Below are 23,671 nucleotides of genomic sequence, written 5' to 3'. Positions count from 1 at the left end.
ACCTGACCCTCCCCATCCTAAAGAGGCTTGCATGCATAAAAGAAATGACAGCCATGCCAGAGCCACATCCTGCAGTTCCTTATAGCATGCAAGGACACTTCTGACCATTTGCACCATACTGTTTATGGCATGTTTGCACAACAGGATTCTGTGCTGGGAGAAGAAACAATCTATCTCTTCTCCTCCTGGAATGTTTTTATTTGCAGGTGTGCAATCAAAATGCAGCGGCAGAATTACCTGCAGTGTGAAATGTTAGGCTGGATTGCTCACTCATGTGTAGATCTGGCAGTGCAGGAGGAGGATGGGTGGGCACCAAAATGTACCCCTTTAAATGGCCGCCTGAAGCCTTTCTGTGCACTTATTTATTACATTTCTATACCGCCGAAAGGCCTGGGGTGCTTCTTCACACAATGCATAATTACATTTATGGAATTCACTTCCACAAGATGTGGTGATTGCCAGTAGCTTAAATAGCCATAAAAGGGCATTAGATACATTCATGGAGGATAGGTCTATCAATGAGTATTAACTCTGATTGCTGTATGGCAATCTTCCCCAACCCAGTGGCTTCTAGATGCGTTGGACTATAATTCCTATAATTCCCAGCCAGCATGGCAGCTTGGGGGAAGGCTGCTATATGGAACCTCCAGGTTTGGAGCCTGTATGCTACTGAATACGATTTGCTGGGTAGCAACAGTGGGGGAGGGCTTTCCCTTTTTTGCCCTGCTGCTTGTGGACTTCCTAGAAGCATCAGGTTGGCTACTGTGGGAAGTGGGATGCTGGACTATTATGTTCTTTGCAGCCAGTGGAACTATACCTAAGAGGAAGTGAGCAATGTTCTGCACTATGTCTATGCAGACACTGCACAAAACATTGCAGGGAAGGGACTTCCTCTTTAATGGAGCACACTGTCTTGCAACCAAACCTGAGGTCACCAAGTAGTAATTCTATGTGGAACGTGGAGCAGAGTATACTAGCTGTTCATCTCTGGGGGAAAGGACTGGTATGAATATTCCCCTCTAAATCACCTAGAATGCATACCAAAGGTCAGGAAAGGTGGCATAAAGTCCAAGAACAGGGTTAACATGCAGTGTTAAGGAGGCTATTAGAGAAAAGGCTTCCTCCAGAAACTGAAAGTCTCGCCCAAATGAGGAGAACAAAAAGGAACACAAATTTGCACAAAGGAAATCAAGAAGACAATAAGGGAAGTAAAAATGTGTCACCACTGCAGAAGATATAAGGCAAATAAAAAGGTAAAGGTGTCCCCAACCAGTCGTGTCCGACTCTAGGGTGCGGTGCTCATCCCCGTTTCTAAGCCGAAGAGCCAGCGCTGTCCGAAGACGCTTCCGTGGTCATGTGGCCAGCATGACTGAACACCAAGGTGCACACAACGCTGTTACCTTTCCTGCCAAGGCGGTACCTATTTATCTACTTGCAATTTCTTGCTTTCGAACTGCTAGGTTGGCAGAAGCTGGGACTGAAGACGGGAGCTCACTCCGTCACGCAGCACTCGGGTCTCGAACTGCTGACCTGCCGACCTTCCAGTCTGCAGTTCAGCATCTTAACCACTAAGCCACCGCGGCCCCATAAGGCAAATACCTGTACCTAAACTGACATTTTCAGGAAGGAAGTCAGTGGAACTGAGGCTATTAGTGGTATCAAGAGATGATATTCTACACCTTATTGACGAAAAAAAAAATATACATCCCCAGGTCCAGATGATATCCATCTGCAAATTCTTAAATAACTAAAATATGAAATTGCTGATCTTCTAACAAAAATACGTAACATGTCCCTAAGATCGGCCTCTGTACCAGAAGACTGTAGCCAATGTAACACCAATTTTTAAAATGGGATCCACGAAATTACAGCCGGTTAGCTTAATGTCTGTTCCAGGTAAACTGGTGTAAAGCATTATTATAGATAAAATTACCAAGCATACAGAAGGATAAGTCTTGCTGAGGAAGAGCCAACATGGCTTCTGCAAAGGTAAGTTCTTCTCAATAATCTTTTAGAGTGTCGAAAAACATGTGGATAGAGGTAATCCAGTAGACACTGTTTACTTCCGAAAGGCTTCTGATAAAGTCCCTCACCAAAGACTCCTGAGAAGACTTAGCAGTCATGGAGTAAGAGAAGAGGTCCTCTTATGGATAGCTAACTGGTTAAAGAACAGTAGGAATAAACAGATTTTTACAATGGAGGCATGTAAACAGTGGGGTCCCCCAAGGATCTGTATTGGGATCTGTGTTTTTTAACAGGCTCATAAATTAACTGGAGTTCGGGATGAGCAGTGAGAGGCCATGTTTGCTGACAACACCAAATTATTTAGGGTGGTTAAAACAAAAAAAGACTGTGAAGAGCTCTGAAAGTGTCTCTCTAACTGCAGGAATAGGCATTAAAATGGTACATGTAGTTCAATGTAAGCAGGTATAAAGTTAACACACTGGGGCAGAAAATCCTAGCTTCTCATATATGCTGATGGGGTCTAAGGTGGTGGTGACTGACTAGGAAAGCTGTGGTGGTAGTTCAATGCATAGTTTAACTATAGAATCGCTCCCACAAGATTTAATGATGACCACCAACTTGGACAGCTTTAAAATGGGATTAGACAAATTCATGGAGAATAAGGCTATCAATGGAGAGCAGTCATGATGGTTATATATTACCTCCAGTATCAAAGGCAATATGATTCTGTATACCAGTTGCTGGGGAACATGAGCAGGAGGGCGCTATCGCACTCATATCCTGCTTGTCAACTTCTCATAAATATCTGGTTGGCTGCTATGCAAACAGAATGCTGGACTAGATACACCTTTGGTCTGATCTAGCACAGCTCTTCTTATGTTCTTATGTTATATGAGAATATCAGTGGGTCATGGGGTAGATGGGAAATTGAAAAAAGTGCTTTGGGCAGGATGTCTTTGCTGATATGGCAACAGTACTTGCTATGTAGGTGTGAGAGAGAAGATGCCTTTAAAACTCTCAAAAATGCCTTTAGTATCACACAGCAGGTAGCAATACTGGGACAAACATCTTTGTAGTTTGTAGCTTTGCTCTACCCAAGAGAATATCTTAAAATATGGGTGAGCAAAGGGCTGGATGTGCCTGATCTTGGAAGCTAAGCAGGGTAAGCCCTGGTTAGTACTGGGATGGGGGACTGCCTGGGAAGCAGGCTTCCTGCACTGAGCAGGGGGTTGGACTTGATGGTCTTGCAGGCCCCTTCCAACCCTATGATTCTATGTCTATGTCGATCCCTCCTACTTGTTTGAGGCACTGGTGTATGGATTATATGCCAGTAGTTTTATGTTAAGAGCCTGCAGTGCATGTGATGGTTGCTCTGCTACCATAATAGAGAAGACTATTATGGTAGCATAATAATTTAAGAAAAATAAATATGTAAATATGCAGTTGATATACACATGAGAATACTCCAGCGTGCTTCCAGACAGATGGTTCCTCATGCTAATCACTCATTGCTCTTCTGTTGTAAGTTATAAGCAGAATTGCAACTGACTTTCCACACTACTGGGGGGATACTGAGAATTTTCATTATGTACATCCAGCTGTATTCCTTCCACACCAGTGCCCTTCCATCTTTTTAAAGTTCTGTGGTCTCGATGTGAGCAGTGACCTTTTGGTCAGATGAACATATCACAGCTCAGCACACATTCACTATTCTCTTTGCAGTTGGTGCCATTTTTTAAATCATCCGTTAATTTGTTTAGGGTACTTCCAAAAAGGCTTTTATTTTGCAATAGACTTGATTCATCCACAGAATTTTATGAGGGGTCCAGAAATTGTTGTTTCGCATTAACTTGTGTTTTCTTACTGCTTCCTCCAACATTTTTCTTACCACAGAAAATCTGTTAAGAAGGAAAAGGTGGAATAACTGCACAATGTCTTTTGACTGTGAGTGGTAGAAGCCATCCATCTGGAGGCATCTATTATCGATCTTTTAAGCAGCATTAGAACACTTTTATGGCTATTTTTTTTTAAATATGAAAATAGCGAAATACCACTTAAATGAAAGATATCACCATACCGCTATAATGATCTTTTCCAGTCACTGCCATTTTATCAATGTAGTTAGTGGTGGTGACCAGAAGGGTACACAGGAATATAGGGAACTGCCATATACCGAGCCAAACCATTGCTCCATCTAGCCCAATTGTCAACAGTGACTGGCAGCGGCTCTCTAGGGTTTCAGGAAGGAGATTTTCCAGCCCTACCCAGAGATGCCAGGGAATGAACCTGGGATCTTCTGCATGCAAAACAGGTGCTCTATCACTGAGCCACAGTCCGTCTCTACAAAGTACTTTAGGATGCAATCCTATGCATATTTAGACAGAAAAAAAAAGACTTACTTTGTAAAAGACTTACATGCTTGCTGGGGAATGCTGGAAGTTATAAGACCTTTTCTGTCTAAACATGCATAGGATTGCACCCTTAATGATTTTTTTTTAAAATTACCATTATAGAAATATAGTGATATACCCCCCAAATGCTATAATATTCTTTTTTAAAAGTAACGTTATAGCTTTGTAGGGGTATAGTACTACAGCCCTACAATGCTAATTTTTTAAAAAATCATTTAAAAATCCCTTTCTGGTTACTGTCATTCACCACCTTGCTAAAATGGTGGCGAATGAAAAGGTTTTCCCCCACATCATATATAACATCATAGGGATATCATGTTATAACACTATTTAAGTGATATTTTGCTATTATTTAAATATTTTTTAAAGATAAATACCCAGAAAGGGCACTACTTAAAATAGTTTTTTAAAAAGGGGTGATAAAATGTCACCCATCACAAGGGTTATATTGAACATGCTATGGTAAGTTCACATGCCCAATAGGTCACTGCCCACATCATAAGCACATCTGTTTAAAAAGATGGAACAGTCATACCAGAAGCATCTATCTCTCAAAAGAAGTCAGACTTTCTATGGTTAGAAAAAAGATGGCAAAAGCACTGGGAAAATATGGGAGGACTGCAAATGGATGATGATGTGGGTGGACCTCCTCTCAAATGTGAGTGAATGAGCCATGGCGATACCACAATAAATGCTCATCTAGAAGCAGCCTGGGAATGGGGAGAACTGTTGGTCCAGCTTTGCCATCTGCTGAAAATAGCATCTAGTGTTCAAGACTTTGCAAGACTCCATCATACCATGAACACGTGATTGATGTCTGGATTACAAAGAATAATCAGGCACTGCGGATGATCCTTATGGAAAATCCAAGAATAAATGGTATTCTTGGCAATACTCACATATTGTCCTATCATGAGGCTTTGAGGGCGGCCATACCCAACTATGAGGAAAAAAACACCAGCCTTGGGGTATGAACAGATGTACATAGTTTCAGCAACAAGCCCACTGTAAAGGTGCAGTTCTGATGGAAGCACCTATCTTCTCACATCAGTCAGGCTGAGAGGGAATCTTTTGTTTCTTGTTTTAGCAGAGGCCAAATCTGTGCAGTGATGACTGGCTAGTACTTGTGTCACCCATAAAACAACTTCTCCCTTTCTGGGAGCAAGGCTGCACACAATGCCAATTAGATGACCCTTTGTGTAAGTCACAAAGCCACCTCCCTCTCCCCCTGCCCCCAGTGGAACATTTTTTTAAAAGTCAATCAAATGTTTGATCAGATAACCATGCAGGTACTTGACAAAACACACCAACAAAAACACAAAGCCACTTCTTCTTACATTTATATCCCGCCTTTCTTCCTCTTGCAAGGAACCCAAGGTGGCTTACATGGTCCTCCTCCTCCCCTCCATTTTGTCCTCACAACAACCCTGTGAGGTAGGTTAGGCTGAGAGTCAGTGACTGGCCCAAAGTCACCCGGTGAGCTTCATGGCTGAGTGGGAACTAGAACCTAGGTCTCCTGAGCCCAGTCCAACACTCTAATCACTACACCACACTGGCTCTCATCACACTTAGCCTGCTAGAAGCATGCAGAACAATCAGCTTTCAGTCTGGAGCCAAGTATATGTGTTATGATGTACTCGATGAGTGAAGGTGGCAGGAACTAAATTTGCACATCAGCAAATCACCACCACCACCTTACACTTGCTCCTATTTCCATGTACAACCATATACAGCCTTAATCTGAGCTTTTCTGTTCATCAGATATTTTGGAATGGCACACACCTATGATGATGCTAGATCTACCCCTCCTGCAGTTCTCCCTCTAAATACAGAGATGAATGTCTACTTGAAAAAAGCCCACAGGAGACAGATAAGCCCCCATGCTCTCTTCACTGATTCTTTCTTCGGCTTCCAGTACTGGAGGAAGGGAGGAATAATAATGCAGCTGTGCTGGAATGGTGCAATTATCTCCACTGTCCATGCCTCCTCTCACCCATTACGGATCAGAAGCATTTAATCAAGCACAAATGACCCCTGGAGCTTCTATTAAATATAAGATAGGATCCCTGCCTCTCTTGAGAAGGTTGATGAAATCAGAGATGATGTATGGGCAATCTCAGTTGCCCTGAAGGCAGAGGGCTTCTCCCTTATTAGCTACAAAAAAGACATGGGCAGTAACAGAAAAAGTATCACCAGCGCCACCAGCCGCACAGCCTAGTAAACACAATCCTTTGCTCTTGAGAAGAGTTTGGGTCGAAATGCATTTAAGCAAAGGTGGCATATTTTATCTTCTCTCAGTGGTTACTCCCCTGTAGCAGACACCTTTCTTCCCTTAGGGCATATCTCTAGGTTTATAATAATGTGCTCTCCCTATAGAAAACTAGGAGCAATAGTTCTGTGAAGTTAAGTGGTTAGAAATCTTCGCTTGACTTCTCTGCTGCTACTCAGCATCCTCACCAAATTGCAGTTCCATAGAAAGATGGATAGATAGATCTAGCAAGATAGATCTAGATCTCTAACCATCTCCTTCAGAGAACTATAGCTCCTAGTTTGGGACTACAACTAATACAATCCCTGATCTTTGGCCATGGTGACTGGGGCTGATCAGCATTATAGTGGGAAGGCACCCTTGGTTCACTCCTGTTCAACTCAACTAGGATAAGTGAAATGTTCTCATTACTTTTCCATTCATCCAAGGCAGCTTACCAATATAATTTATCACATCGAGAACTAATCTGGACATCAGTTTCCCATGCTTTCTATTATGGAACTTTTAATTCTGGGTCCCCTCAGCACAGGCCTCGGCCAAGACATATTGCTGCCTGAGCAGAGCAGCAAATGGATTCCCCACCCATCCCCCAGCTCAAGGTTACTTATTTCTGCACCTGAGGCAGAAAGTTCCACAAATATCTCTCCCCCTCCCTGGCAGTAAAAGTGCAGTAATAATGAGTCAAATAACTAACAATTTGCTGTCCTTTCATGATACCCTAAATCAACTGCTTGAGGTGGCCACCTCACTCTGCCTAAGGTAGACGCAGCCTATCTGCCTCAGCACATGCCATGGAAAGTTTGCCATGTGGACGGCGTACCTCATGCTGGTCTCGCCCCTGTTACCTGTGGTCAAGGAGAAAGCAGCACAGGCTGAACCTAAACTCCAAGCACCAGTGTGTGTAGATTATATGGACTGAGAAACTCTGAAGAAATACTCCCAATCCTTGTAATTAGAGCGACTTGCCCTAAGCCTTGGCTCTAAGGCATCAACACCACTCAAAGGACAAGCAGATAGCTAGCAAGAACTGACAGGAACGTAATTATGGAGGATGCTGCACTGAAAGAAAGCCTGTGGCTTATCCAGTTGAAAGAAGAAGAGAAGGAGAAGGAAGGTGTTTGCTCCTCTACAATGGTTACTCAGCAGGAGGCTTGAAGAGTGGAGACAGGAGTGGAGTGGAGTCAGGAGTGGAGTGGAGTCAGGAGTGGAGTCGGAGAAGCATTGCATGCCTCTCATCTGAAGTTTGTCTTTAGGAAGGCTGCTGAGCGGAGAAGCCCTCCCCTGGCCTTGCCTCACTGTGCTCTGTTGCCAGAAGCACTTTTTTCACAGCCTAGTTTTTCTAACAATGGAAGTGAGCCTGGCTGGGGAGAAGAGTACTTCAAGCAACGGTCTGCAGAGAGGCCACTGAGGGTAGGAGTTCACTCCCCCCCCCACCTGCACGCTCTTTTTTGTGTAGACCCCACCCCAGGAAACACCTCCCTCCCCCTTTATACTTGAATACAGCAGACACATGCCCAAACAGCTGTGCTGGGGAGGAACCATAGCTCTGTGATAGAGCATATGCTTTGCATGCAGGCCCCAGGTTCAATCCCTCACATCTCCAGTTAAAAAGGGACCAGGTAGCAGGTGATGTGAAAGACCTCTGCTGGAGACCTCGGAGAGCCAGTGCCAGCCGGAGAAGACAATACTGGGTTAAACAGTCTGACTTTGTATAAAGCATCTTCCTAAAACATGTTGCTACACCCTTCCCTTCTAGTTTGGCCCTTAGAATGCCTCTGCCTTGCCTGTTTTTGCATCCCTGAGTCACAACTGCACCGCAGGCTATGCAGAAGCTTATACATGCAGCTAAATGTCCTTAAGGCAAGGGAAAGCACAATTCAGACAAGCTTGGTTCGTGTGCTATGTAGGATGGCTTCGAAGCGCCCTTATGAAGAATGCGTGGCTGTGGGGCGGGGGAGGTTTCTGAGCACGGAGAAGAAAAGCACTTGCACTATTGCTGCTCTCCTTCAGTTCCCAAACCCTTTAGATATAGCTGTGCCTCCAACTTTGGTTCAGCACCAAGGAGGCAAAGCCCCCATCCAGATATGTTCTGACTGCAGGACCTTTGTGTTGCCTATATTGTATTGCACACAGAATGAATCACCCTTTCTGGGGGTGTCGGGGCTGGTGAGAGATGTAGACAAGAGGTGTTTTGCAAGAGGGAAGCCAGGGAGGGTGAAATCTCTGGCACTTAGTCATACCAGATCCCTGCTTGAGCTCCCTAAGGCAGTTGCAAAAGGTACACTGGGAGACATCACTGCTGTTCTCTCATCGAGGCTCTTGTCTCAAATCAAAGGAATTCAACAGCCGTAAACCTTCCAGCAGACTTAAGGCTTCGCTAAGGGAAAAAGCAGAGGTTGTTATAGCATAGCTTTTAAAAAACTGCTAAGGGACTGGTTCTTAATTTAAGGAAGCACAGCCAGAGCTGGAAAAGGAATAGTCTGGAACCACTGGGCTACCAGAGGGAAAATTACACATTCCCAGGAAAGAGATATGTATGTTGTTGTATGGCCAGATATGACAGCTGAGCATTTTTGAAAAATGAAATCTGAGATTCTCAGGACTCTGCATCACAGAACATGATTCTGTGCTTTGTAATGCAGTTGCAGATATGACTGTTTCTAAGCTCCAAAAAGACAGTCTGGCCTGGCACTCTCTTTCACTTATTCACTCTCTGGGAAAAAAAAGCGATGCATGGCTGGGAACAAAAGCTGATCGAGAGGAGCTGGGTAGGGAAACCTCCTCTCCCCAGCCCAGGCTAGTGCCCCTTGGCTGGATCATGCTCCTGAATGGGAAGACTGAGAGTAGCCACTGAGTTGCAATGCTTTCCCTGTCTTGATGAACAGTCCACTTTGATAGAGAGCAGCTGTTTCCCCTGTGGGAGGAGAGTTGCTGGAAGAACAGAAGCAAGGTGGTTTTGCCCCAAATTCATTGTCATTAATGTCAAAGGTATCCGAATAACAACAGTTGTAATGCCTGAAAGTCAAGCTGTATTTCAGAGCTGGGGTTCAGGTCTTGTACTTTTATTCCACAAAGCATAGTACATTCACTATCCAATGTGGAATTGACCTGCAAGATCCCACAGAATTATTTCAGATCTGTCTCGTCTACGATCAGGTTGCAGAGCATTCCGCTTGGGTGTGGGATGCAACAGCAGCTTCTCACCAGTGCCTGATTTCAGCTTTTAGTGCCTGGTAAGTGATATGACTGCAGCAGCCATCGACAGCTACAGAAGCTGCCAGTGAATTTTGCTGAGAGCTCTTTTCTTTTAAATCATTGGGATTCTACAGCTATTCATCCATTCATTCATTCATTCATTCATTCATTTTTTCATTTCATTTCTATACTGCCCAATAGCCGAAGCTCTATGGGCAGTTCACAAAAACTACAAAATTAAAAAAATTAACCTTTTAGCTGTCTTGGGGTTTGCTGAGGGCAAAAGCAGAGGGCAAAAGCTATAGCAGAGTGAAAAAACTAGAAAGCCAAGGGACTGGTTCCTTGATTTGAGGGGGCACAACCAGAGCTGCAAAATGGATCCACATAGCTGGCTAGAGAGAAGATACCTGTTTCTAGGAAAGAAATACGTATATTGCTATATGGCTAGAGGGAAAACAGGAAGGGATTCCCTATTCTAGGGAGATTATTCATAATGAATCTCTAGTGCCTTCTTTATTTTTTAAACAGAGGAAAGTGAATATAACATGTACTAATGTGCCCGACACTGCAGCGCTTAAGATTCATATTGTTTCCAAGGAAGATGTTTCTAAATTCCATTTGATTTTTGGTGAGACCTTAAGAAAACCTTATCCATTTAAGAACTTACGCCAGCCTTCCCCAACCTGGTGCCCTACAGATGTTTTGGACTTCAGCACCCATCTACCATCTGCCCAGCCAGAATGGCCCATAGTCAGGAATGCTGGGAGTTGTAATCCAAAACATCTGGAGGGCAACAGGTTGGGGAAGGCTGACATATATGATATTAAATGAGCCTCCTCTTAGATTATATCCTATAATCTCCTCTTAGAGATTGAAAACTCACACATTCTGATATGCTCATGATCTTGATCTCAATCCATCCAAAGCTCATGAAAGGTCTCCACCAAGGTCTCATCAAACTGTCACAATAATCAACAGAGTAGCAGATTTGAATAGAGAAACAGGTTTTAAAGTAACCCAAATGTCAACAAAACTAAATTCCATCTTAAAATCCAGCTCTGTTCCTACTGTTGACTATAGCTGGAACTTTATATACGAGACAAAATGTCTCAATTCAGACGTCACACCAAAACATGGTTTGAATTTCCAAACTTGCAGGCAGGCAAAGCATAGTTTAGAGTTGTTTGCCTGCATTCATTCTCTGTCTGCTCAGTATCACAATTTCTAGGTGCAGTTGCCTCTGAATGAGGGACATTTATAATTTGTCAAAAATCATGCCAAACCATAGTTTGCAAACTAACTTAGCAAATCATGGTTTCTGATTCTGGTGTGCTGGCCAAACACAAACCAAGGTTCGTCATATCAAACATCATACCAAACCATAGTTAAGTTTCCCCAACATATAATTTGACATGATCTCTGAACTGAGAAAATATTTAGAGATTGTTCTGATTATATATAGAAGCCCACATAACTGGAGAACATTTTTTTCTAATTCTACATGTTTTTACCAGTGGGACCAGAGCTAGAGGATCAGCACAGGTGGCACAAGCCAAAATAAGGACTGAGATATAAAACCACAGATTGTACCTCTTGCATGTGGAGCATTTTCTCTTGGTTTAGTGCTATAGAGCTAAATCACCCTGGGGGGAACCTTACATTTGAATGCATCTTTACAGCAGAACTGCCTCTTTTGAAAATGTGAGGTTCCAATGCTACGTTTCCTAAGATAACAGGAATGTGGGGGCTGAGAAGTACTTGCAGGGAAGAGAGATTAAGCATCTGTTCCTGTGCTTGCTGACTCACACCTGTAAGATGAGTTTCATCTCATCCCCCGTCCCCCCCCAAGGCTGTTTTTTGCCCACAGCCAGGCTCACTTCTGGTTTCAGAGTTTGGCTGGTGGAAAAAATTAAGAACTCCTGGTGAGGGCATTTTCAGGAGAGGACTGGTGGGGAGGAGCAGTTTAAGCACTCCTTCCTATCTGCTGATTCTCCCTAGAAAGTGCCCCAAGTGTCCACATTCATGTTACAAGGGAAACATGAGGTCTAGTTCTGACCTTAAGAGAACCAGATTCCCCATGTTCAACAGATATGTGCAGCCCTTAAAACACAATTTTTAAGCAAGCAAGCAAGCAAGCAACAATTATGTCTTGAGAAATGTTAAATGTTGTAAAACAGAAATGTTGAATGCAAGGCAGTTGTAAAACAGGTTACACAAAACTAGACTACAACATCCTTCTTTTACATTGCGAACTTCATAGCAATATCCTATCCACATTACTCCCAGTTCAGATGTAGGATTGCAGCCCTAACTCTTATCCACGTTTCCTAGTGCTAAATTATCACTAGCATAGCAAGTCATGTGTATTTTGCTCATGAACTAGTTGCTTCCATGCTATCTCCTATGTGTAACCATTTTATGGGGGTTTCAGTTACTCCCTGCTTTGAACTTTTTCCAGAATGTGGAAATGTCTTAAGACTAGTCCCCTCTGTCACTGGGACTGACAGAGTAATCATGTCTTATCTCTGATCCCATTATCAAGCAGAGGTGGTACCTGAGTTTGCTTATTTTCCTCTTCCTTCATTGACCCTTTTCCTTTTGTATCTTGTCTATTAGGTTGTATGCCATTATTCTAAATTGAAATCCACATCGAGTATTTTGGCACAAAAGTGGTATATAAAAGTATTCCATATTTTTAAAAAAAAAATGTAAAAGAAGGAACTCACCAAATTGAGGATTAGCCATTTGGTGAGAGTGAAAAAGCAGCAACAGCCATCCATACAGGCATATACGGGAGGGCACCAGCCATTTCTTCTAATTTCCAGTAACAGATTTAGTAATATCAAACTGCTAAATGGCACAGTGCTGCTATATGTGATAGAGGAAAAAACTGTAAATGACTGGTTGCATGGGTCCTTGTCAGAGCTGGCACAAGCTGCTGTGCCCACCCCGTGTTGCCCCTGCCCCTTCCTGCATGCATCCACCCTGCCCCTTCCCCCACATGAAATTCCGAGCCCTTACTGCTGTTGTTGCAGCAGCTGCTCCTGGCACTGCACACCCATCCATCTTCACCTCACCTACCTACCTTGCCTTTGCATCATGTTGCCGTCCCAAATGCCTGGCTCTGAGGGAGGTCCTTCCCCTCAGAGCCGGGCATTGCCAGGAGAAGTATCCAAGGAGATTGCCTGTGCTGCAGATGATCTCTCAGAACAGAACACTCAGCCTTTGGAGCAGCTGCTCATCCTTTGTTAGCTCTGACTAAACAGAGGACCAGGCAGCTGCTCCAGAGGAGGTGTTCCGGGGGATTGCCTGCAGAGGCAATCTCCTAGGACACCTCTCCAGCCAGGCAGGACTCTGAGGGAGGACTCCCTCAGAGCCAGGCATTTAGGCCTGGCCAGCTCTTTGAAGAGCCATGCCCTCTGGCTTGCATTGAGAGGATTCTCAGTGTAAGCCAGAGGGTGGGTGGCTGAGAGCAGCCTCACGTCCTCTGTTTGCTCTTTGGATCGCCTCAGAGCGAAACAGAAGACAGGTGAGAGTGGCTGGCAGGGCTCTCTGGAGCACCCACGGCAAGCGGTAGCCCCTTTTGGCAGGATGGGGAGCGTGCACACTTCGCTGCTCCCCCCGCTCCACTGCCTGGGTTGAGAAGGCTGGCCCTGGTCCTTTGGCAGGAAAGGGGAAGGTTTGCAGCACAGATGAACACGTGAACTCACCCAGAATGTTGTGGAAAAAGGACCATATAAATGGAAATAGAAAATAGAAGTTATGGGTCCTCCTTAAATATTTGAGTAGCATTGCTATTTAAAAATAATAAGCAGCACTAGAAATTAACTATTTTGCCTAAATGGATATGTGAGGAGGGTTGTCCTATTGGTTTGTCCCGAATTTCAGTATCAAAAAAAATAAGACTGATGAACATGTGTACCTCACAGCAATCCTTTGAAGTTACTCAATGAAATTTCCATTTTATAAAAGAAAAAACTGAAGCTGAGGGATCTTAAAAACATAAAAATAGTTGTTCTGGATCAGACCGATGACCTATCTAGCCCAGCATTCTGTTCCCACAGTGGCCAACCAGATGCCTATGGGAAGCCCACAAACAGGACATGAGGACAACAGCACCTTCCTGCTCATGTTCCCCAGTAGCTGGCATAAAGAGGCATACTACCTGTCATTACAGAGATAATCTTGCCCAAGACTATCCAATGATTCAAAATCTTGTCTCCTCTATTCACTGGACTATACCAACTATATCAACTGAAGTACGCCAGATGGATTAAACAGAAATGTTGCTAATAACATAGAAAAATGAGCACAAAAACTAGCTTTAAACAGCTATTGTTCAGATCAGCCCCATGCAATTTGGGAGTCCTGGACTGGTTAACCTGGACCAGGTTAACACAGAACTAAACGATGGAATTTGCTACCATAAGACATAGTGATGGGCACCAATTTGAATAGTTTCAAAAGGGGTTAGACAAATTCCTGGAAGAGAAGGCTATCAATGGCTACTAGTCCTGATGGTTATATGCTACTTCCAATAACAGAGACAGTATGCCTGCGTACACCAGTTGCTGGGGAACATGGGTGCTGTTGCACTTATCTCCTGCTTATGGGTTTCCCGTCGACAGCTGGTTGGCCACTGTGTGAACAGAACGTTGGACTGGATGGACCCTTGGTCTGATCAGCATGGCTCTTCTTACATTCTAGAGATGCTTGGGTAGACTATTCTGCTCCAGCAGCAATTGCCTAGCAACCACAGTTTAACTTCCTATTTCTTCATGCCCTGGAAAAATTGCTTGTCAAAACTGGGCCTAAGTTGTGGCTAAGAACAGCCACACAGCTGTCTAAGACCACATGCCAAACTCAGTCCCTTGGCACTTCCTGCAGGGTTAGTCTCATTCATCCAACAGAGGTTCTAGTTTTGGGTTCTCCCAGATTTTGGCCTGCTGGAAACCAGGTAGTCAGTGATTCACTCATCTGTGTTTATGTTCTATACTGACTCTTTGAATTCCTGACCTTTAATCTCTGTTTGGCTTCTCCTCCTTCTATAAAATTAGGGTATTTTTTCCCTGTCTTTACTGTAACACTTTAAGACACAGAGAGTGTTCAGACGATTGCATAGGAAGAAGATGTCATCGTGGCTTCTCCCCCTGCCCCCATGAGCAGGACTGCCATTTGTATAATTCCCCACTGGCTTCTTCTCCCTAGGCTGTTGTCCGAACCCAGTCAGAGATTCTTATTAGTACATCTGAATATTGTACAGCATACCAGGACCTCTAGGGGCTCATTTTAAAACAAATAACTCTTACTGATTAACTTCATTTTATTAACTGCTCAGGCTAAAATGCAGTAATATTTAAAGCATTCAAATACTTTAAAAATGTGGTTAGATGTTTGTTTGTTTATACCTTGTGTAACACAGCTTCTTATATTTACAAGATAACCTTTTATGTTATTTTACACAAATTTCAACCTGTTTAACAGACAGCCTGTCAGAAACCTACAGGTATATTTATTATAAACAGCTACTTTCTAAGGCAGCCTAGCTTTTAAGCACATATACCAGCAGTTCTCAACCTGTGGGTCGCGACCCCTTTGGGGGTCGAACGACCCTTTCACAGGGGTCGCCTAAGACCATCGGAAAACACATATTTCCGATGGTCTTAGGAACCGAGACACCGCTCCTCTATCCGTCTCCAGGCGGGTCTGCCCACATGCAGATACGCTAGATAGAATCTAGCACCTTTGCGAGGCTCCGGATGAGGGAGGCGAGAGAAGGGGAGGCGAAGAGGGAAGGGAGGCCCAGAGGCTCCAGCACCGACGGTGGCGGCTCCCCTTACAGGGGTGACTGGCTGGCGGGGTCCGGCGTGCTCCACCCCGGGGAGGCTGGACCAGGAAGCGCGAGTGGCCGGCTGGGGGGCTGCTGAAGCAGCGGCGGCCTAAGCGGTAAGAGCGCGGGGAGAGAGCCAGGCAGGGCTGGCGTGTCTGTGTCCGCCGCCTGCAAGGCCCGGCTAGGCCCAGCTGCCCGCTGTGGGGTAGGTAAGGATGGCATGTGGAGAAATCAGAGATGGCGGGAGGCAAAGCGGCCGAAGGGTCGCCGCTTATGGGCGGGCGAGGGAAGATCTCCATGATACGAGGGACGGCGGGAGGGAAGGGCGGTGTCCAGAGCTGCACGCTGAATTATTGTGGGATGTGGGGAGAGAAGGGAGCCGAGGCCTGGTTGCTGTGGGCGAAGGGTGGCCCCCGCAAGCCAGGAGGGTGAGGGGAGATGGGCCACGATGGTCGCCACGGGTCGTGAGGACGGTGTGTGAAGCCAAGGCCTGATGCTGTGGAGTGGGCTGGGTTGTGCTGTGGGGCGAGGAGGAGACGGGGCCCCTGCATGGGTTTGGGGATCCCTGAGGTGGGGATGAAGGGCAGCTGCGAAGCACTCTGCGGGGGGCAGGCGGGCTGTGGGGTTGGGGCGCGGTGCACACAGGCCTGGCCCTGAGGAGTGGGCTGGGCTGTGGGGGTGTGTGAGGGGGGCATTTTTATACGGGCTAAGGGAGGCTTATAGGGTGTGTGGAAGAAGGGAGCAGCGCAAAAGCATATGGGGTGGGTCAGAAGGCTGGGCGAGGACCTGGAGGTCGTGGGCCGCAGAGGCTTGTCCTTATGGGGTGGGCTGGGCAGTGAGGGGTGAAGGGGGTGTTTATGGGCAAAACGACCTGGGAGAGGAGCCCTATGTGGGGTCGTGGGAAGCAGAAGCTAGTCCCTATGGGGTGGGCTGGGCAGTGAGGGGTGAAGGGGGTGTTAATGGACTAAAGGAGCCATGTCTCTTCTTGGGTGGGGGTTGATTAATCATTATGCTTTAATTATGTTCAATTTGTAACAATGAAAATACATCCTGCATATCAGATATTTACATTACGATTCATAACAGTAGCAAAATTACAGTTATGAAGTAGCAACGAAAATAATTTTATGGTTGGGGGTCACCACAACATGAGGAACTGTATTAAAGGGTCGCGGCAGAAGCACTGATATATACAGAGAGCATCCAGCCCATCCAGCCCACAGTTGTTTTCTCTCTAGGTAAACAAACAACTTGAAAAGTATCTGGGTGATGGATCATGGCCACATCAGTGGGAGAACAGGGCTGCAGGCCCTTCCTATAGCTAAGGGGATGGGAAACGGTATGGAGGGGGAAAAGACATTCACATTTAATAATTCAAGTTTGTTGGGTACAATACTTTATTTCCTCTTAGAAATCTTCTCATTGCCTGAACAAACTCGTATTTATCTTCCACTACTAAATGTACAGTTTTTCACTGAATTTCTAGAGATAACAGATTGCCTTTAACATCATGTACCCATTCTGCTCCACCTGTTCTCTCACAAGAATTGTTGGGGTAGTTTTGGTTGGCTATATAAAGGTCCAGCTGAGCCAAAACAATGTATGGTTCTCTAATTATCAGGGACATCCAGATGAATCATAGGAAGAAACTATCACCGGCGTGGGGGTGGGGAGATGTTCAGATAAGGAATACGAGCTCGTGTGTGTTTTAACTACAAAAAGGATTATTGGGGAGGTTTGTAAAGACCTATCAACTCTTAATGAGAAGTCCAGGTTTTTTTCCCAACCAAAAGCCCTAGAAAAACATACTATAATATAGAAAAATGGGCTGACATAATAGAATACACTAGGAAGGATGGTACATCTAGCAAATTAATTGAGAACAACTCCACCCTCCGTAGAGGTTTACACTCGCTCTGGATTGTACGCTTTGAGTTATATTCCTCTTAGAACACAGTAACTATCATGTGTAGCTTCATCAAATAGCCTCATGTACAATTTCCTGTACTGGAATTCCTCAGTGTTAAGAAAATATACTAAGAATATTACAGTTCTTGATGCTTTAAAATCTTTGGTGGATAAGTGCACAGTTATTAACAGGTGCATAAGCCACAGGAATATAGGAAGTTGCCTTTTACAGTCAGAATATTAGTCCATCTAGCCCAGTATTGTTGATACTGACTGGCAGTGGCTCTCCAAGGTTCCAAGGCAGGAGTTTTTCCAGTCCTATCTGGAAATGCTGGGGATTGAACTAGGACCTTCTGCATGCAAAGCATGTGCTCTACCACTGAGTTATGGCCCCCTCCATTTGATTTTTCTGTCAAAGATTAAACAGCTGTTCCTAACTTGGGGTCTTCCAATTATGTTGGACTACAATTCCCATCATCCCTACCCAGCATGGCCAATGGTTGCAGATGAAGGGAGTTGTAGTCCAACAACATTCAGAGACCCAAGGTTTCAAAAGGCTGCTTTAAGATACCTTTGGCTTTTTTTTTGTGAATATAGATAGGTTGCTACTAGTATTTCAAGCTGGAATTAGCACTTGTTCATGCACATTGGTATCAAAAACATAATGGCCCTGTTCAGACATGCACAGGGGGAGGGTGGTCAGGGTAACTATGGGGGGGGTAGCAAAACCATGACACTCGCATCCATCACACAACCGGAAACTACGCGGCCCCACATGGTTCCCGTAACCACCCCCCTCATACTGTGAAAATGCACACGTCGGCTGCTGCATCTGTCACAATACTCTGGCAACCGTGCCAGCTAGAGCATCGTTGGATGTAGTAGATGCTCTAGGTGGACATCTCTATGGTCACAGCCTAGAAACCACCTGGGGCCTGTTCTAACTACTGGAGAACCCGCCACACAAAAAGGTAAGCCACCCTGGGGCCCCTTAACCCTGCTGTGTGTGGGCGTGTTACATGGAGTGGTTCCAGAACTGCAGTTAGTGGGTTTTTCTCCCCCCACATGACACACTAAGCTACAGTGATTTGCAGAAATTCCCTAATCATCATGGCTTCACATTACATGTGAACAGGGCCAATATGGCCCCTGCTGGATCAGACCAAGGCTCCATCTAGTCCAGCATCCTTTTTCCAGTTTCTACATAGTCCAGAAATGGGACATAAAAGCAACAACCTTCCCCTGCTGTTTGCTCCCAAGCAAGTGGTATTTAGAGGTATCTGCCTTTTTGGAGGGAGGTTCCATTTAGCTATCATGGTCAACAGCCACTGATAGACCTATCCTCAAATTCATAGATAGTTCTATCAAAAAGATGGATAAGTCTACTTCTTTTTGAATCTACAGCTGTCTTCAGGATCCTACACATTTTTTTATTATGACATTTTAATCCCTTTATCTCTTCCAACGAACTAAAGGCGGCATGCATAGTGTTCCTCCTTTTTTACCCCCATAGCAACCCTGTGGAGTAGGCTAGGCTGAGAGATAGTGATTGACCTAAGAACCAGTTTGGTGTCTTGTCTGAGCAGGGATTTGAACCTGGCTTTCCCTAGTCCAAGCCTCTATCTGCTGCAGCCTTTCCCAAATCCTGTATTAAGAAAAGCAAGGTTCTGCAATCTCCACCAAGAATACATTACCTACATCACTGTAGGTAATAGAAGCCATTAGCCCACAATGGCAAGACGTCCAACTGTCATAATTGTGTGTTGTCTCTTTTGGTACTTGGCAGTGTTTTGGTGCTTGGCAGTGACAGGTTTGCCATGTTCTTAGAGAAAAATCAACAATTTCCAACTGTGAAAAGAGTAAATTTTAAAAGGCTACAATTTTGGGAGAAAATGCTGATTTGTTTTTTTGTTTTTTAAGCTAATCTTTTGTTTTTCAGCATCTGTGATACTGTGTGGATTCAATGCAAGCACAGTGCAACACCTGCTGCTTTCCACTAAACACTCTCTCCCTGTATGCCCCCTCTTTTCTGGGGTATGGAGCAGAGAATGAAATTCTGTCGGAATGCTGCAAACAGCTTTAGGTTGCAAGATTCTGTGCACATATTCTGATTCATTTTTGTCTGACATACTTATTTACCAAAGGAGGACTACCTATGGCAGAGATAGGCAACCTGGTGCCCTCCAAACGTTTTGGACTACAACTCCCATAAGCCCCAGCCAGCCAACAGTCAGGAATTATCGCATTTCTAGTCCAAAACATCTAAAGTGCACCAGATTGCCTACCCCTGGCCTATGGTACATGTTTCAATCTGGGAGGCTAGTTATGCTGCCCAAAGAAATAAACAAGTGCCATCCACACACTCCTATCATCTAGTGAACCATGGGACTATTAGGGCTTCACAAGCAAGTGTAGTCATTGCAACCATATTCCAGGTGACTGCTTCTGCAATGACAGGTCTCTTGCAACCATATTCCAGGTGACTGCTTCTGCGATGACAGGTCTCGTTTAGTACATACAAGACCTCAGGCTGAAGCTTGTTCTCAAAACACTTCAGCCTTAAAATCAAAATGCCATAGATGCAGCTGAGAACACTGTGATCTCGCTGGAGCTTGGATTTGTACATACACTTGCTGCAGCATTTGGAAGGAATGTTGTCTCCATGCATGCAGTCCCCTTCCTGAGCCCACATTGGAGATGGAGGGAGTATTAACTACGTACACAGGAAAACTAGAATGATCTCGGAACTTTTATGATCTCCACGTTCTGTCCTGTTCTCCAAATGTATGTGATGCTCTACAGATAAATCTGGTCCCTTCCTAGGAAAGCTTACAATCATGCCTAAGATGAGGTATTTAAGATATTTGGATATTTCCAGGCAAATGAAAGGAAACAGGGAAAGACAGTTGAGGATTCAGTGCACTGGGACTGTCGTATTTCTTCAAATATAGGACTAGGAAAGATTTAGTCTTTGTAATGCAAAGAGATCTTGAGGCTGCCACTTGTGCCAATGAAATCCTACTGACCAGTTCTAATTTGCACCTATGGAATTTAGTCTTTTCTATTTTATAAAATCTTATAGACTGGGACAGAATGTAGGAGGCAGTTTGCCACAACGGTTCATGTAAAATGTTGTTGAGAAAATCCATGGTAATATAAAGAGAATTTGTTTGCTAGGGTAAGAAGAACAAATCATTTGGATTTGATGCAGAAGAGAGCCACAGAAAAACAGGATCCTGGGTAGAATGGAGCCGGAGCTGCAGGCAAAGTCAGATGATATTATGCTCAAAATGGTGTGTGTGGTATGTATTAAGGAAGACAATGAAGCAGTCGAGACAATCGTACTTTGGTAAGTTGATGCAATATTTGTAAAAGGGGAGAGGGAAGAAAAGGGGGGGACCACCAAGGGTCATTTCACCTGACCATCTGGACATCTAATGGCAGCTGGATATTGTTGCTGTGTTCACTCCTATCCCATGGTGACCAAGGTCATGCACCAAGGCCACCACATGCAGGCTCACACTTTTTAAGAGGTCACCACTAACAAATCCCTGATCCAGTTTGTGATTAGGCTGGCAGGTACACCATGTCCAAATTATTTGAAACCATTTCTAGCAGCCTGATGGCTGTGTGAATCAGCCCTGCAAGAAGACACAGGCACACACAGGATGCCTTTGGTCTCAGGTTAGATATCTAGGAATATAGCTTGACTCCCACTCCATCAGCATCACCATTGACCCTTCTTCTAAAGCTGTGATCAAGCCTGCATCTTCCTGGTTTCTCTTCAGCCACAGGACAGAGTTCCCACTGCTATCCTATAGGAGTCAGGTGCAGGTCATCTATTCACATTGATCATATGGCTCTCGCTCCACCCCAGCAATTTGCTATACTATGAGGAGGAGGTGGTACAGGGCTTAGGTGTAGGAAGATGGACGTAGCCGAAAGGACAAATTTAGGAAGTGCCCACCACACTTGCTTCTCTTCCGAGATCTGGCTTCTTTCTTCCTGAATTAATGAGCAATGGTCTTGCATTGAAGCCACATACAGTAAAATTATGGACCCTAGATGGAGGCCTTGGCCTACCCCCTGCTGGCTGCTGCTAATTCCCATGGGCTGGGCTGGTGATGGCAAATTTCAAAAAGGCTGGCTACATTTGATAGGAGGTGAAGGTGTATCAGAAGAGGGGTGAGGGATGCTGGCTCTTCCCTTCCCCAAAATGGTTCTAGCATTCCTTCTTTGAATTACAAAAGAGGCCAAACAGAAAACCCACCCCCTCTGTGAGAGCCTTTGACACCACTGACTGCGGAGGCATACGAAGGAAACTTGCAACCCCTCACTTAAAAGCAAAACACCCCATGAAGGAGTAGTACAATTCCTCCTTAAAAGGGAATGGTGCAGACAATCGAAGCCTGAAAGGTCGGTATCCCTGCAGAGTGCGCTCATCCTCATCAACCCAGTGGGGTCATGTAGTTCACCCTTGTGCCCCAAGTCAGGCTATCCTGCAGCAATGTAATCCATCACAGCGGGGGTCGCCAGCCGCAGGCCAGTTCAGCCAAGAGTCCTTCACACGTCCGCCTATCGTTGCCTGTGACCAGCTCGCCGGGTGCCAGCCGCATGCCCCCAACTCAACCCCAGCCCAGGCTCTGGTCACAGCAGCGCACCTCCCCACCGCATGCAACGCAACGCACATCGAGCCAGGTGCAATACCAGTCAGGAATGCGGGTGGGGGAGAGGAGGAGAGACAGACAGGCGCAAGGCTGCTGCCAAAGCATCTCTAGGGCAAGCAAGCGCAGCAGCTGCCCCTTGTAGCCCCCGGTCCCAACTTGTGGGCAGAGGGCCACCGAAGGGCTCTCCGGTCTGCCCGCGTATCCCCACTTCCGCGCCCGCTGCAGCCAGAAATAGGACTTTTGCTCCAAATGCCACCACGCGCCGCGCCGCTGCAGCAGGGTCGGACATGGAGAGAGGGAGCCGCGCAAGATGAGCCCCGAGCTATTTTCATTTCATTTCTTTATTCCGCAGCGGGGGGTGGGGCGGAGGAAGGAGGGCTTACCTGCGTAGCTCCGGCTGCAGCTTCTGGCGGGAGGCGCAGGAGGACCGTCCCCGAAGGCTCCGAGCCCCCTCGGGGTGGCACGAGGAGCCAGAGCGGCAGCGGCGCCGTGAATCCCGCGCCTCCCGTCCCACCCGGATCGCGCCAAGCGGGCTGGTGGTGCCGTTCGCCTTCCTCTGGCGAAGCCACTGCGACTAAACCAGCAGCTTCGCGAGGACTGCGGGCAAATCGCTCGCCCCCCCGCCGCCTCCTCCGACCGGCCGCCCGCCCACCTCCTCCTGCTGGCTTCTATGGCAACTGGGTAATGCTCAGCGCATCCCGCCCGCCGGCACCGACGTCCCCCTCCCCCCTCCAGCCCGCGCTCCGGCTCCTCGCACCCCCCCGCCACTCCGGGTGCGCGCGCACCCCCAAGTCCCGTCGAGGCACAGCGGGCGCTTGCCCGAGCCGAGCGTACCTCCGCGCGCTCTAAGCCCGCCCCAGCTCCCCGCTTCCGCGACACGCGCGTGCGCGCGTGACTACAGGCAAGCGTAGGACACGTGTGATGATGCTCCCGCGAGTGACTTGTAAGGACACGAGCTCGGCAGGGGCTGCGCGCGCGCAGGTCTCAACAAGGCCTCGAAACATCTTGGCCTGCCCAGAAGACATTTTGCTGCCTGGACACCCCCCCCCCCCACAATCCATCCCAGGATCTAGGGCGAGGCCCCCCGGGGGGCTCAACTTTCCGACGCCGTTTCCTCCGCACGATTGTAAGAAATGACCTCAGCCAGGCCGCCGCCGCTTCCTGGACGACGCTAACAACATTGGCCTCGGAGGAAACTCTTGGGTTCTCTTGCGCAACCTGAGTAAACGAAGAAGAACTGGGCTCTCTTACCCACACGGAACTGGTGCCTTCCACAGAATAAATTCCCGGAAAATAAAGGTGGTGAAAGCCAAAAGCGAGAGTCCGCTCATAGCTCCAAAGAATTAATGGTACGAAAAGAAGGGTGGGGCATGCGCGCACGCACAGTTGAACACAAAACACCTTGGCGATCAGGAGGAGAATTCTC

The 23,671-nt window shown here is 46.1% G+C and overlaps 1 protein-coding gene across 4 annotated transcripts in view; it reads right to left on the bottom strand.

Annotated features, from left to right (window-relative positions):
- The window catches only part of PACSIN1 (protein kinase C and casein kinase substrate in neurons 1), a 77,167-nt gene extending 54,048 nt beyond the window's left edge, over positions 1 to 23,119 (bottom strand). For 2 of the 4 annotated variants that reach the window (XM_084853025.1, XM_084853023.1), the window contains exon 1: positions 22,629 to 22,983. The gene's annotated coding sequence lies outside the window, so the exon portion shown is untranslated. Of the gene's footprint in view, positions 1 to 22,628 lie in introns of all 4 variants that reach the window. The other 2 variants (XM_084853024.1, XM_084853026.1) reach the window with 2 other exon arrangements.
- Between the last annotated feature and the right edge of the window lie 552 nt (positions 23,120 to 23,671).

The sequence above is a fragment of the Heloderma suspectum genome, chromosome 4 (assembly GCF_057233095.1).
Source record: "Heloderma suspectum isolate Gila_16-S chromosome 4, 16-S_ref, whole genome shotgun sequence".
In the NCBI taxonomy this organism is placed as follows: domain Eukaryota; kingdom Metazoa; phylum Chordata; class Lepidosauria; order Squamata; family Helodermatidae; genus Heloderma; species Heloderma suspectum.
Note: the sequence above shows the minus strand (reverse complement) of the source record. Positions and strands in the feature narration are given on the sequence as shown.